Source organism: Anopheles bellator, chromosome 1, assembly GCF_943735745.2.
Source record: "Anopheles bellator chromosome 1, idAnoBellAS_SP24_06.2, whole genome shotgun sequence".
NCBI classification, from domain to species: Eukaryota; Metazoa; Arthropoda; class Insecta; order Diptera; family Culicidae; genus Anopheles; species Anopheles bellator.
In genome coordinates, this window is record NC_071285.1 from 9418636 (window position 1) to 9430690 (window position 12055).

Here is a 12055-nt window from a genome sequence, read left to right on the forward strand (position 1 = left end):
TCTCTCTCTCTCTCTCTCTCTCTCTCTCTCTCTCTCTCTCTCTCTCTGTAGCTCTTTCCTTTTTCACTGTCCACCGCTTTTACGCGCTGACCGCTTCCGGAGTTTTATTTTTCGCCTGCATCTGACTGTCGCAGGCAAAACAGCTGAACATCCGTACAAAAAACCACAACTTCATCGTGTGGCCACAAACGGGGGGGGGCTGTTGGGTTCATTTATGAGCTTTACCAAAATGCACGTATGCATCGCCCCGCCCCCCCACACCCACACACAATGGTGATGTAAAATTGGAATTAATTCAATTGAAAATTATCATAATTTCAACATTCGAATTAATTTCGCCCCAAAAAGCGGGGCTCCACTCCGACCATTATTTGCCCAAAAAGCCGAGGACGGAGCCATCGGGCCATTTTTCTGCCCACCCCCTTTCCCTGGCGCACACTTGGCACGTACTGACGGGGTGATCCGGCCAGTGTTCGGTTCGGACTCATAAACAGTGGTCGTTCTAACTTTTGCAAGCCCTGCAACACCTCAACACCGGGGAGCCTGGAACTGTTTGCAGTCAAATTTTTGCGCCTCGAGCTACCTCGACTCGAAACGGTAGTTCGGGTGTCGGTTCAGCGTTTGACAGGAAAATAAATCTTTCGCTCCGCATTAATCCGCGGGCGCGACTTGCGAAGACGGCCACGTCAAACCAACCATCCGGGCCGGGACAGTCCACAGTAAGAAGCGGTCCGCGGTGAGTCCGCGGGAGATGAATGGTAGATTAAAAACGGTAGCGCTGATTGTCGGGCCAGACAGCCAGGACCGTGCAGGATGCACTCTACTCTTGGGGTCAGATCATTCCAAAGTGCCCAGCACCGGAAACGGTGTCGGTTTCGCGTGCAGTAGACAGCACCCTAGGCTCTCGAACTCGAGCGTATTTAAACAGGAAAATCCCAATCCTCGGCCGCTTGCGGCCCGGATTATGCCCGTGTCCGCTGCCGGCTGCTATGCGCCGGTGCACAAATGTTATACTAAAGAAATATTAACATAAAACTTTGCATAATGTATTTAAATTCAATACGATGTTGAACAACTTGGGCAACACTTCGGTTGCTCGGTTTCAGCGTTTTCCGCGTCGCGTCGGGAGCTCTCAGCGCGCGCTGCCAACAACACTTCACCCGAACACACTTCACCCGAACACACTTCACCGACTCGACTGTGTCCTTTGTAACCGCCACCCCGAGTGGCACCCCGTGTCCCTGTTGGCCTCTCGCCATCGTCACACACCACAAAACCGGAGCCTCGCATATCCGCTAATGTATCTTGGCATCTTGACCGAGCGCTTCACGCGCGGGGGCTAATCGGCAACCGAACCAGCACCAGGCCATTGAATGCAAATTCTTTGCTCTCTTTCGGAAAACAATTTAATCCCGTCAACCCGCGAACCCCGCGTCCCGTCGCGATCCACCGAAGGACATTCCCTGGCAGGGAGGATACCCACTCACGGGGCTCACGGGGGCCAACATAAATCAGTGCTCACGGTTGGCTCGCGGAGATTCAATGGTCCCCGCGTTCGCGTCCGGGCATCAACATTCAGCGCAGTCAATTGTTTAAGTAGTCGTCCCATTCGGTGACATTCCGACCGGGGGCTACCGGGCGCGTGTTCCGATCCAGTTCCAGAGGATTTTTTCCGCGTTTGTAGCGCTACCTGGCCACGATGTGAGGACAATGCGCAAAACGCATAACCATTCGGGATTTCTGACCGTGGTAGAGCCACCGAAAGCATCCGGATCGAACATTTTTGCCTTCATCGCTCGCCCAGTGGTCCCACTGTTCGAGAGCGTACAAAGGCCGCCCGATCGTCAGGCCCGGCGGCCGAGCCCATGATCCCAGAATGCATGATCGCACGAGTGAAGTGTTGGGAAATTATTCAAGGAATTATCATTTTGTCATATTGAGTTACCCCGGGTGGGGACGATGGATGGTGTGACGGGCGCAGGGGTCCACACCGGAACACAGTTTTGTGTCAGAAAGTGCGGACCAAATGGACCGGACCGGACCGGATCGAAAACTGAGTGTTGAAAAATGTTAACGGACCCGTTTAGTGGGGCTTAATCGCTACAATTACAGTAAAATGTACAAAATATCCTGCTCAGTTCTTTCGACATTTTATGGATCATTTAAAAGGTGGCGAAGGTGAACTGGATGTTGTAAAGCTATAAAACGAAACAGAGCGAAACATTTGTCGATGAAACATCAAACGCAATTGGCGATGTCAGGAGTTTGATTTCCCGTAACCCAATCAGCGGCTGACACTCTGCGGCGTGTATCGATATTTTAAACATTTTATTACGTATCACCGGAACACCGAAGATCCTGCACAGACTCACATGTGGACATTGATTGGAAATTTAAATTTAATTAAGCTCGCCAGCGCCAACGGCGAACACTCGGAGCACTGTGAAGAAAACACGAAAACTCGTTTCGCCATAGACAGTCCCATAAAACGGTGAACCCAAAGTGTCCTCAATTTTCGCCCAACGTGGCGAAATCAAATCGCAAACAACGAAACGGCACACGAGGAGTCGTAAATTTCCACTCTTTGTGACACATATTTTCCACTCCACACTCTGCGTGTCTGTATCGGCGGCCAAAGGAAAATCGAGAAAAAAAAATGAACGCCTCATCGCATCCCACAAAGTCCCGTAAAGTCCCTGTTTTGATCCCTTCATTTGCTAAAGACGAGCTGCCAGGTCCTCAACGGAAACTGACGAGACTCGGTTCGGAACACTCCCCACGATGATGGGCCCCTCGATCCGATCCGAGGACGGGCAGGAAGAGGACGATTTGTTGAGTGTTGTTTTATAGTGCCATCGCTTTGTTTGCTAAATTAAATTTACAGTTTCAAGCTCGATGAAGCATATCCTCGGTTCGGGCGCCTTTGGGGAGAGAGCGTTGCGTGCGAACCGCACTCCGATGCCGATGCCCGGAGCGGGTGAAGCGGAAAGGACGTTCACGCCACCGTCCCTGTGTTACACCATAAATGCCGACGAATGATGACATACTCCCTCCATACGAGTTGTCGCTTCCTCGACCCCGGCGGGAGGGATTGGAGCCGTTTCGTGTTGAAGTGTGCCGACCGGGACCGGAAACAATCGGAATGGAATTCACATGGCACCAGGATTCTCGCACAGGAGCGGGAAGCAATGGCGGGCAGTTTTTCATTGGCAATCAACCAAATCATTACGGCTGAGTGGTGTGAATTGACCAAGGTGAAAGTGATGCAATGTTTTATGTACATCCATCAACCTTTCGCTCGGTTTGGCCAATTTTTCAACCGTAATCTACGACGATGTGTGTGTCTTAAAAATGCGGTCTGAGCGATTGGAGCATTTTGTAAAATTTTGTAATAAAACTTTCCCATTCATTAAAGGTAAAAAATTAAGGAGTTTCCGGTTCTGGTACTTCCCAGGTTATAAATAGCGGTCCCATTTGTCACCGATCGAATCGGCATGATGATGAATGCTGTGTCCAGTTACTTACCGTCCAATTATCGCCCAGGAAACGAAAACTAAAAACGGATTTTTGGTCCTGTGCGTCATGTCGCGACTGACTCCAATCAACCCGACAGCCAAGGCCACGCGGTTCGGACGGTGCTCCTGCGTGGACAGCCGCGGCGTGTATGTAAACAAGCTCATAAATTTCCTGTCAATAACCTCCGGCGGGCCGGGCCGGGCCGTGAGTGGGCCGGTAACCCGAAAAAAGGGTGTGAAGCATACATTTTCCGCGCGGATTGACAGCACTTTCGGGAAATGAATCGTCGTTGCAAGCGATTTGAGCGACTGAGGAGTGGGGCTGGCTCGCTGTCCCGGGTGACGCCAATTCAATCGTAAAAATCCATAAAACATACTCATATTATGACACCTTATCAAATTGATACGTTACCTTTGCCCGCTCTCGGGACTCGAGCGAACCGACGACGTTCGACAGCAGGCACCCCCATTATCCGAATCCCTGCACAGGATCATGTGTGCCCCGGTGCCGGGGTTCCGAAATCGCCCCGAAATCGATTGGCAACGGGATCTTCTTCGCGTCTGTCAGGGCCGGAGAGGAAAATGAAACGGAAAATCTGCGCTGCGTGCCGGGAACATTTTCTCCAAATCAAATTACACAGATTCGTACACGGAGCGAGCAAACAACAAACGGGCACGGTGAAACCGAAACCTATGCCCTACATTTTCCCATCCGACTCCGGCTCCGACGGCTGTCAACAAAACGGGCCTCCAGGAAATGGGAAGAAAAAAACTGCCATCGACCGCGTCCGATTTGCACGGTTCCGACCACTAACCGGCGTAGACATGCCGGCGGGGCAAGACTCTTAAGGCCAGTTACGGCCAATGTTCGCCGCAAGAAGCGTGCACAGCGTGCCGGCGAACTGGAGCTGGAGTGCGCTAAGGATGGCCAAACAATGGGCTGCAGCATGATTTATGTGTGCTGCAAGTTCCTCAAATCAATGTCGTCACGGTTTCGGTACGAGTGGAAAAGTTGTTTATTGATTACCGGCTGCTACCCTCGGACGCAACCAGCGGAATCAGGCCGGGCCGGGCCGGGCGAATCCTCGAATTTTCACGCTCCTTAACTTAGGTGGCCGCTTCCCGTGTCACGATGTTTTGTAAACATTGTCAGTGGCTCATGTAAAGCTCGATTGGCCACGCACATTGCACGGTCCAGGTGACAAGGTTTGTGGTTTTGGAGGGCCAATTTCGAGGGCCCTGCTTGTTGTCACGACCATAAGTCAGCCGGACAGCCCAACGCAGGGCTAGGCTGGGCTTACGGGGGACAATTTTCACGGTTCATAAACTTTAAAAAATCATCATTCTGTCCATGGCGGCTGTTAAATTTTAGAGGCATTCCATAAATTGTTGTTGAGGCAGCAATCATTTAGAAAATAAAACTTCGATTAAACCTAAAACACTGAACAGTCTTATGATCGAGAAATGTTTGTTCATGAGGATGTTTTGAGGATCGTGATCGAGGATCGGTACCCAATAATTTTGTCCTTCGTTTCAATATTTTCATGTTTTTCCTTGAAACGGAAAATACCGTTTCGAATCCCAAACGACGAGTTGCCAATTCTAGAACGTGGCCACCGAGGTACACCGGACGTTGCGGACGTCTGCAGTCATCCGCTGCCAAATTCCGCTTACGGTACCGGTAATACCTTTCCTTTAAAGGGAAAAACGGACTGTGGCACGGTTAAAATACAGTTCGCCACATTCGTATTTTAAAAACTGTCAAACCATCGGTCCCCCCCTCCGGTCCGCCGGCCACGGATTCCGCAACCATTTTCGAACCATTTCGAACCGGCGGTGGTGTTTTCGCGCTCGTCAGAAAGGGGTCCATCAAAATGGGTTCGGATTTTTTTTTTCTTGGCCCAACCACCACGACAATCGACGATGGAGTTTTAAGACAAAAACGAACGGCAACGAGCGAACCGCGCCAAACCGCGTTACATTCGGCCGCAAGCCGCGACACTTGGCGCGATCGGTCGCAACCGCAATATCGGTTGATAAAAACTTGTCGATATGTTGATTGATGATGTCGTCAAGTTGCAGCGATCGGAGCGGAATTTTTATGCCCACCGATGTTGGCCGATTGCCCCGCACTACCTCCCGTCACCCGCTTCGGTTTGGGGCTCCCTCTGCGCCTATTTGTTGTGTGTGAATCCGAGTGAAAAAAGGGCCAGGAAAAAGGTGGCGAACGCCAAGAACAATCCCAGCGGGACCGATGCCGTGCCGATCGGGAACTTGATCAGCGAAGGTAGCCAAGGCTTTTTTGGGGGCTGAAGTACGGGACACGCCAAACATCGAATCGCCACACCACACGGCAAAACGGCACAATGATTAAACCAAACGGTCTCCAATCGAATTGTGCCGCTTTTTACGGGTCCCATCAGTTGGGGACCCATCAGAAGCGAAGTGTTTCTGTTGCCGCCGCCAGCACATTCAATCAGCTTCAGCAGAAGCTCATGAATTTTGCAGCAAAGACAGTCGATCTTCTACCATCTTCGCTGGCCGCCGATATTACCAATTCGAGGCCATAAAAATGACTTATAGGTTAAAATTTGAGACACTTCAAGCGCTCCACTTAAAAGGAGCCCGCGTTCCAAGGTGAAACTTGAATTTCTCACCGCGCCCGGACCGCGCTGACAAGCTGCGCGGTCCGGGGCGATGGAATGGCCATCACGATAACGGGCAGGACGAATCTATTACTGGCCTGGGACTCGAAGATGCACCGCGAGGGACGCAAAGGGACACAAAAGAAACGGGCGCATCAGGCCGAGGCCAGAAAAACAAACTCGGCGATGTCCTGCGATGTCACTGCGGAGCCGAGTGCTGAAAGTATGCTGAAAACGTCTTTATTTATTGATTCCTACGAAATTTTTCACCTGAAGTGATATCTTTATTATGTTGACCAGAATGCTAAAAATGCCGCCCATCGCTGATTCCGGAGGCTTTCGCGGACAACAGAAAAATCCGGTACCTCTGCTGGGGCTGCTTGATGGTTAGTAGCACTGTTTGTGCTGGGAAAAGGTATTGTAATGTTATTGGCTATAATTATTTTTAGAAAATATTGTTTATATAAAATTCATTTCGAATGTGAGATGAAAGAATTTTCAAAGCATACAACTTTGTTGTTTTTAAACAGCGTCAAAGTAAAAAGTAAAGATATCAACATGCTGGACACGAGGGTTTAACGATCCATCCTGATACCGACACCCGAATGGTTGTGATCCGATTTAAACGAGCTAATGTGGGCGCATCGGTCCAGTCCCTCCCGGGGTGATTGGACGTTTTCTGACAGCGACACGGAGCGAATTGTGAATTTTCGCACGTCGCAGACTCTTCAGCACAAGTGACGAAAAGAAAATGAAATGCTACAGCTATAAATATGTATTCTCCAGAGGCGGCGGCCGTCGCTCGGGCCAGGAGCTCGCTTGGCATGATACAAGTGCTACTGGTATAATTGGGAAGCTTCGCCTTGTTTTGTTTTATGGTGCTTTTTGTGGCGTTTTTGGTTGTGCGCCCTTCGCAGACACTTGTCTCCCGGGTCCGAGGGCCCGGGTTATGCTGGCAACATATTCCGTTCCCGTTTCACACGACAAGCAAGTGTCGAGTCGGCGTCATAATCAGTCCGCTTCACTCAGTTAACATCGGTTCGGCCAACTGCTGCCGCTGCGGGGTCTACGCAACGCAACGGACGGAGCTCTGGTCGATTGCACAGCTTTCCGGTTTGTCGGATGTACTTTACGCAATCTGTGTTCCGCCCCGTGCAGCTTGGTGGAAATCAATTTCCAATGCTAGCATAATTACTTTCGCGCCCCACCATTTCTCCACCCGGACCGGTGCGTGTTTTTTCATTATAAATAGTTAGTAAGCGGAACACAATCGTGGCATTTGGTCAGGCATTCCCCAACGTGACAGCCCCCCGAAAAAATACCAACGATGAAGGTAAGGTTTTGGGTACCAGGTCCCCCGGCAAACAAATAAAACTGTATCGATTTCCAGCTGGTCCTGTGCGTCTTATCGTCGCTGATAGTGATTAGCGTGGGCCTATCGCTCAAACCGAGCCCCCTCAGGGACATCACGTTTCCCCGGCACCCCGGACCGCACCTGGTAGGAAGCGAAGGCAGCGAAAGCCGTTCAATGGTCGCCCAACATAAGCCCGTCCCGACGGAACATTGGCCCCACACGCTCGATGTCGTGAATCCGGCGGCCAAGTTACGCCAAATGAACCGCCAGAAGAAGGTGAAACAAGTGTCGGCAACCAGGGAGAACGAGACCACGAAAGTGACCACCCGAGAGCGGAAGATGCACACGAAAATCGTCCCCGAGCCGATGATCGTGCACGTTGAAAAACCGTATCCGGTTTACATCGAGAAGCCGATCATTGTCGAAAAACACATCCCGATTAAGGTCACCATCACCAAAAAGGAAACCATCAGCAAAGGAAAGCACCACTAACAGGGAAGTGTTTGTTTCGGTGATGATCGTGTGTTCACGTTGTGGAAAATATTTATTTTTGAAGAAAAAATAAAATATTAAATTTAAAAAAACAAAAAAGAATTGGGCTTCTTTGATGCCTTCTGTGTGTTGATAGTTTCATTCAAAGGCAACATTTGATCAAAACGATTATCAAAGTAACCATCGGGAACATCTAACAACAAGGCGGAAAAGCGCCGCAGAGAGTGTGGGAAATTCGGTGTTTCATAATATTAATTTAAATTACAGCAAGTCCGATTAATCTAGTTCCCGTTTAAAGTCAGAAGCATAATTCAAGCATACAGCGTGCAATTAGCAACTGGGCACTTCAAAATGTACTCATCTCGGGCCCCAGGTGCCCGTTCGGCTGCATCCTTCGCCACGAAAGCCACGAGCCATCGGTGGCCTCTGGCAATCAGCGCCGCTTTAATCCATCTGCAAAGAAACCCGACCGACCGACCGACCGATGCCCGGCTGTCAACTTCTTGTGCAAACGGCAAACTGTCACGGTAACTGTGGGGCCGGAACCAGCCTGTATCGGATTTCTTGTGTACCGACGAAGAAGAAGGCGAGACGGAGCGAGTGACCAAACGCAGCCCCGCGGACGCGGTCGCGTCCACAAAAGGTACGATAAATATTTATTAGAAAAGGCCGCCATTTCCAAATATTCAAATGATTTGTTTGCAGATTGTTTTCCGCTAACGAACAAACGAATTTGCCTGCGATTATGCCGCGCCGCCATTGCTTTGGCGGCGGCCATGGTGGCGGTGGCGGCGCTGGGTGTGTGTTTTAGTTGGCCGGTAAAGGTCCTGTTGATAAGGTCCTGCCGCTGCCTGCAGCGCTGAACCCGAGGGGTGGGCTGCATCGATCACTCGCTGTGGCCCGCTCGCTGGGTGTTCAGTCGAGTGTTAAACTGGAATTGTCAACAGTTGACCGTTGCTGCGTGGTCCGTGGCGTGGCGCGATAATTGGCTACATTTAAAAGTCAAATCAGCAAACCTCCGCGATTCAGCGACACCTCGCCCGGCATATTCCGGCATTCACGTTCACGGTCCGCGCGACAGATCCGGTTAGAGAGCGGGTTGCCGATAGCCGAATCGAGTGAAGTGTGTAATTCCGTCGACTGTCAACAACGATGAACATACTTCTGTAATTGATTACTGTCCGCACCGCATGAGTTTGAGTTTCTGGTCGGTTGCTCAGTGCCGGACCAATAATTGTCCCGGTATTGGCTGAGAAAAAGGCTTCGTTTGTGTCACAAAGATTTAAGATATTAAATTCTTGGTGAGCTTTCGCTGTCTGCAAAATCATTCCCGAGCCGTGCATTCCAATATCCTCTCGGCTGGAGTGCAAATGCAATCGTACAATCTGCCATAAAACAACTCTCCACTCGCCACTCGGACCCTGCCTCGGAGGATAACACCCAGGACCCAGGGCAATTTACTTCCTGCAGCTCTAAGCGCTGCTGGGCCGTCCGAAAATCCCCAATCGCCGAAAACCGAGCCTGCTCGGGGGGGGGTAGGCGGCCAGGCAGCATCGGACGATGACAAATACTAAATTATTTGCTTGTTTTCCAACGACACTGACTCCCGAAACTCAACTTCCCGATACTCTACTCCGGAACGTACTCCGGGTCGGTGCCTAAAACGGGGCCCCGGGCGAGAGTGATCAAAGCTCCAATATCTATGGCCGCCGGCCTCTATGCGAAGGGGACTAACTCCACCTGGGCTAGGGGACTGTGGCCCGAGGCGGGCAGGGAGGGCAATAAATTTTCAAACAACCAACCTTCGTTCCTTCCAAAGTGGCTATCGATTCTGGCGGGCGGGATTGGCCCCGCTTCGACCCCGACCCGAGCGGTCCAGTGCTACATATCCTCACCGCCGGCCATTCGTTCGCTCGCTCTGGGTGCGCTTATGTATACACTCCGCAACAGATGCCATGCCCACGCGAGGAGGTAGCTCCGTCTCGCCTACGACTCGAACCGTTCCGTAGGTTCGTACATAAAGGCGGCCCTCTAAAGGAAGAAAAACTGGCAGCGGAGCGACCTAATACAGAAGTAGTAGTGCCAGTAGGGCGGTGTTGGCAGCTGGTACTAGTTATTTTAGTAGCAATGGGCTCGGAGCTAACACACAAGCCAAGCCCGGAGGGGGCAAGTTTCACACACCAAATTGGGGAACCGAGCGAACCAACGGATCGCATACCGGATCGGATTCTCGGGGTGTGGAAACTGACACTGGCACATAAATGGTTACACGCTCAAGTGATATTTTTCATTGGCTTCACCGGCCGGCCAGAGTCTTGGAGTGTTCTTGGAGGGAACGCCAAACTTGGGGAACACCTACAATGGAAGTGCCGGAATCCTGTTAAGGGCTGTTGCCAACCGTTTCCGACAGGGTACAGAGTAGAAATGAAGCTATTTAGAAGAATGGTTAACTAAATCTTCTCACGCTATATGATTTCAGTTACATCCTTCTTGAAGTAATATTAATTTGACATCAAAGCACAAGTGTACTTTAAGCTACAGCACCTCTGTTTGCACCTCTCCGCAGCACCAACCTCAGGTCTCAGGTCTTGACCATTAAAAAAGGAAGTAATATCATGATACAGCGTTGGCGTTGGCACCGAAAGGTGAGCAAATACATAGTAGCAGCGGCGAGTTGGTCCGCGTACCGTGTCCCGGCACAAAAAGGTTGATTTTCCGCATTTGGCCGGTACGGACCACATTCCGCTGCCATTCGCGCTGGCCGAAAGGGAGTGGTTTCGTTCGCTTTCCACAGCTGCTCAGGACTTTTCCAACCTCGGGAAGGGAGAGGTACCCCAGAGGGGGACGACAGAGAGAGAGAGAGAGCAAAGAAAATAAAAACAGACCATAAGAGTGTGTCTCGGTTATGGTAGAACCACTCCACACACCCGTCGGTATTATTAGCTGAACTCGGTGCGCAACACGATGCTGCGACCGCGACTCGACCGGAGCACCAGCAGCAGCAGCTCCCGGGTTGCCATTGGGTTCTCGAGTCGGTCGGTCGATTTTTTTGTTGTTGTGATTCAGTGTTTTTTTTTCTCGTGTAGTCATTCTCTTCGCTCGATGTACATAAACGGAGCAGAATGCCCCGCTTCGGGGGCCCGAGGAGTTTTCTTGTGTCATGGAAAATTGGACAGAAATGGCGTCGTTTTGCGCTTCGGATCCTAAAACGGGTGGCCCGACCGAGTACGGGTTTTAGGGAATGCTGGTCGGCACTTTGGTACACGTTTAATTAAACTTTGCCATTGCCCGCACGGTAAACGCATTAAGGTGCGAGGCTACAAATCTGTAACAAAAGTATCCACCAATGCTCCGATTATAGTCTGACTTCTTTGTTACGCAACGTAACGTGTGCTCTCGTTGAACAAAGATTTCCTTAACTGCAGTCCATTAACCGACACCTCCACACGACATACGGACCGAGGCATAATCCCTTTTCCGGAGATTACAAGACAGCTACGCAAAGAGTACGGCTCAGGACCCCCCGGATGGGCAGTAGTCTAAATTCTTTGCTCTGCAAATTAATCATCCTAATCTCTGTACGGTGCACACATAATAAAACAACGATATCACGATCACGGCTGGGAGAAGGAAAATCTTGAGATGGCCACAGACACCCACTCAAGCCGAAGAGCCTGCCGAGGACTCGGACTCGATATAAATTCTTTTCACAAACATGCCCGTGTAATCCCCGGGTACCCGGACCGTGGCCTCGACGCTCGGTTCCTCACATCCGATCCGATAGAGCAAAACTTCTAATTACAACAATTAACCGGGCCGAAGCTGACACCCGGAGCTAACTTTCCCCGGGTGTCTTCGGAGAAGAAAATCTTATCTTTTCGTCAAACAACCCCGGGGACCGGGTCAGTTCGGCTCGGAGTGCTCCCTCGCAGAGGACATCTTTCACCCGAGTGGCGAGTGGCATGTGTGAACGATAAATCACATTTACGCTTATCCTCATCCTAGTTTATAGTGCCCCCTCCCAGGCTCATCAGCGCCACCTCGGTGCC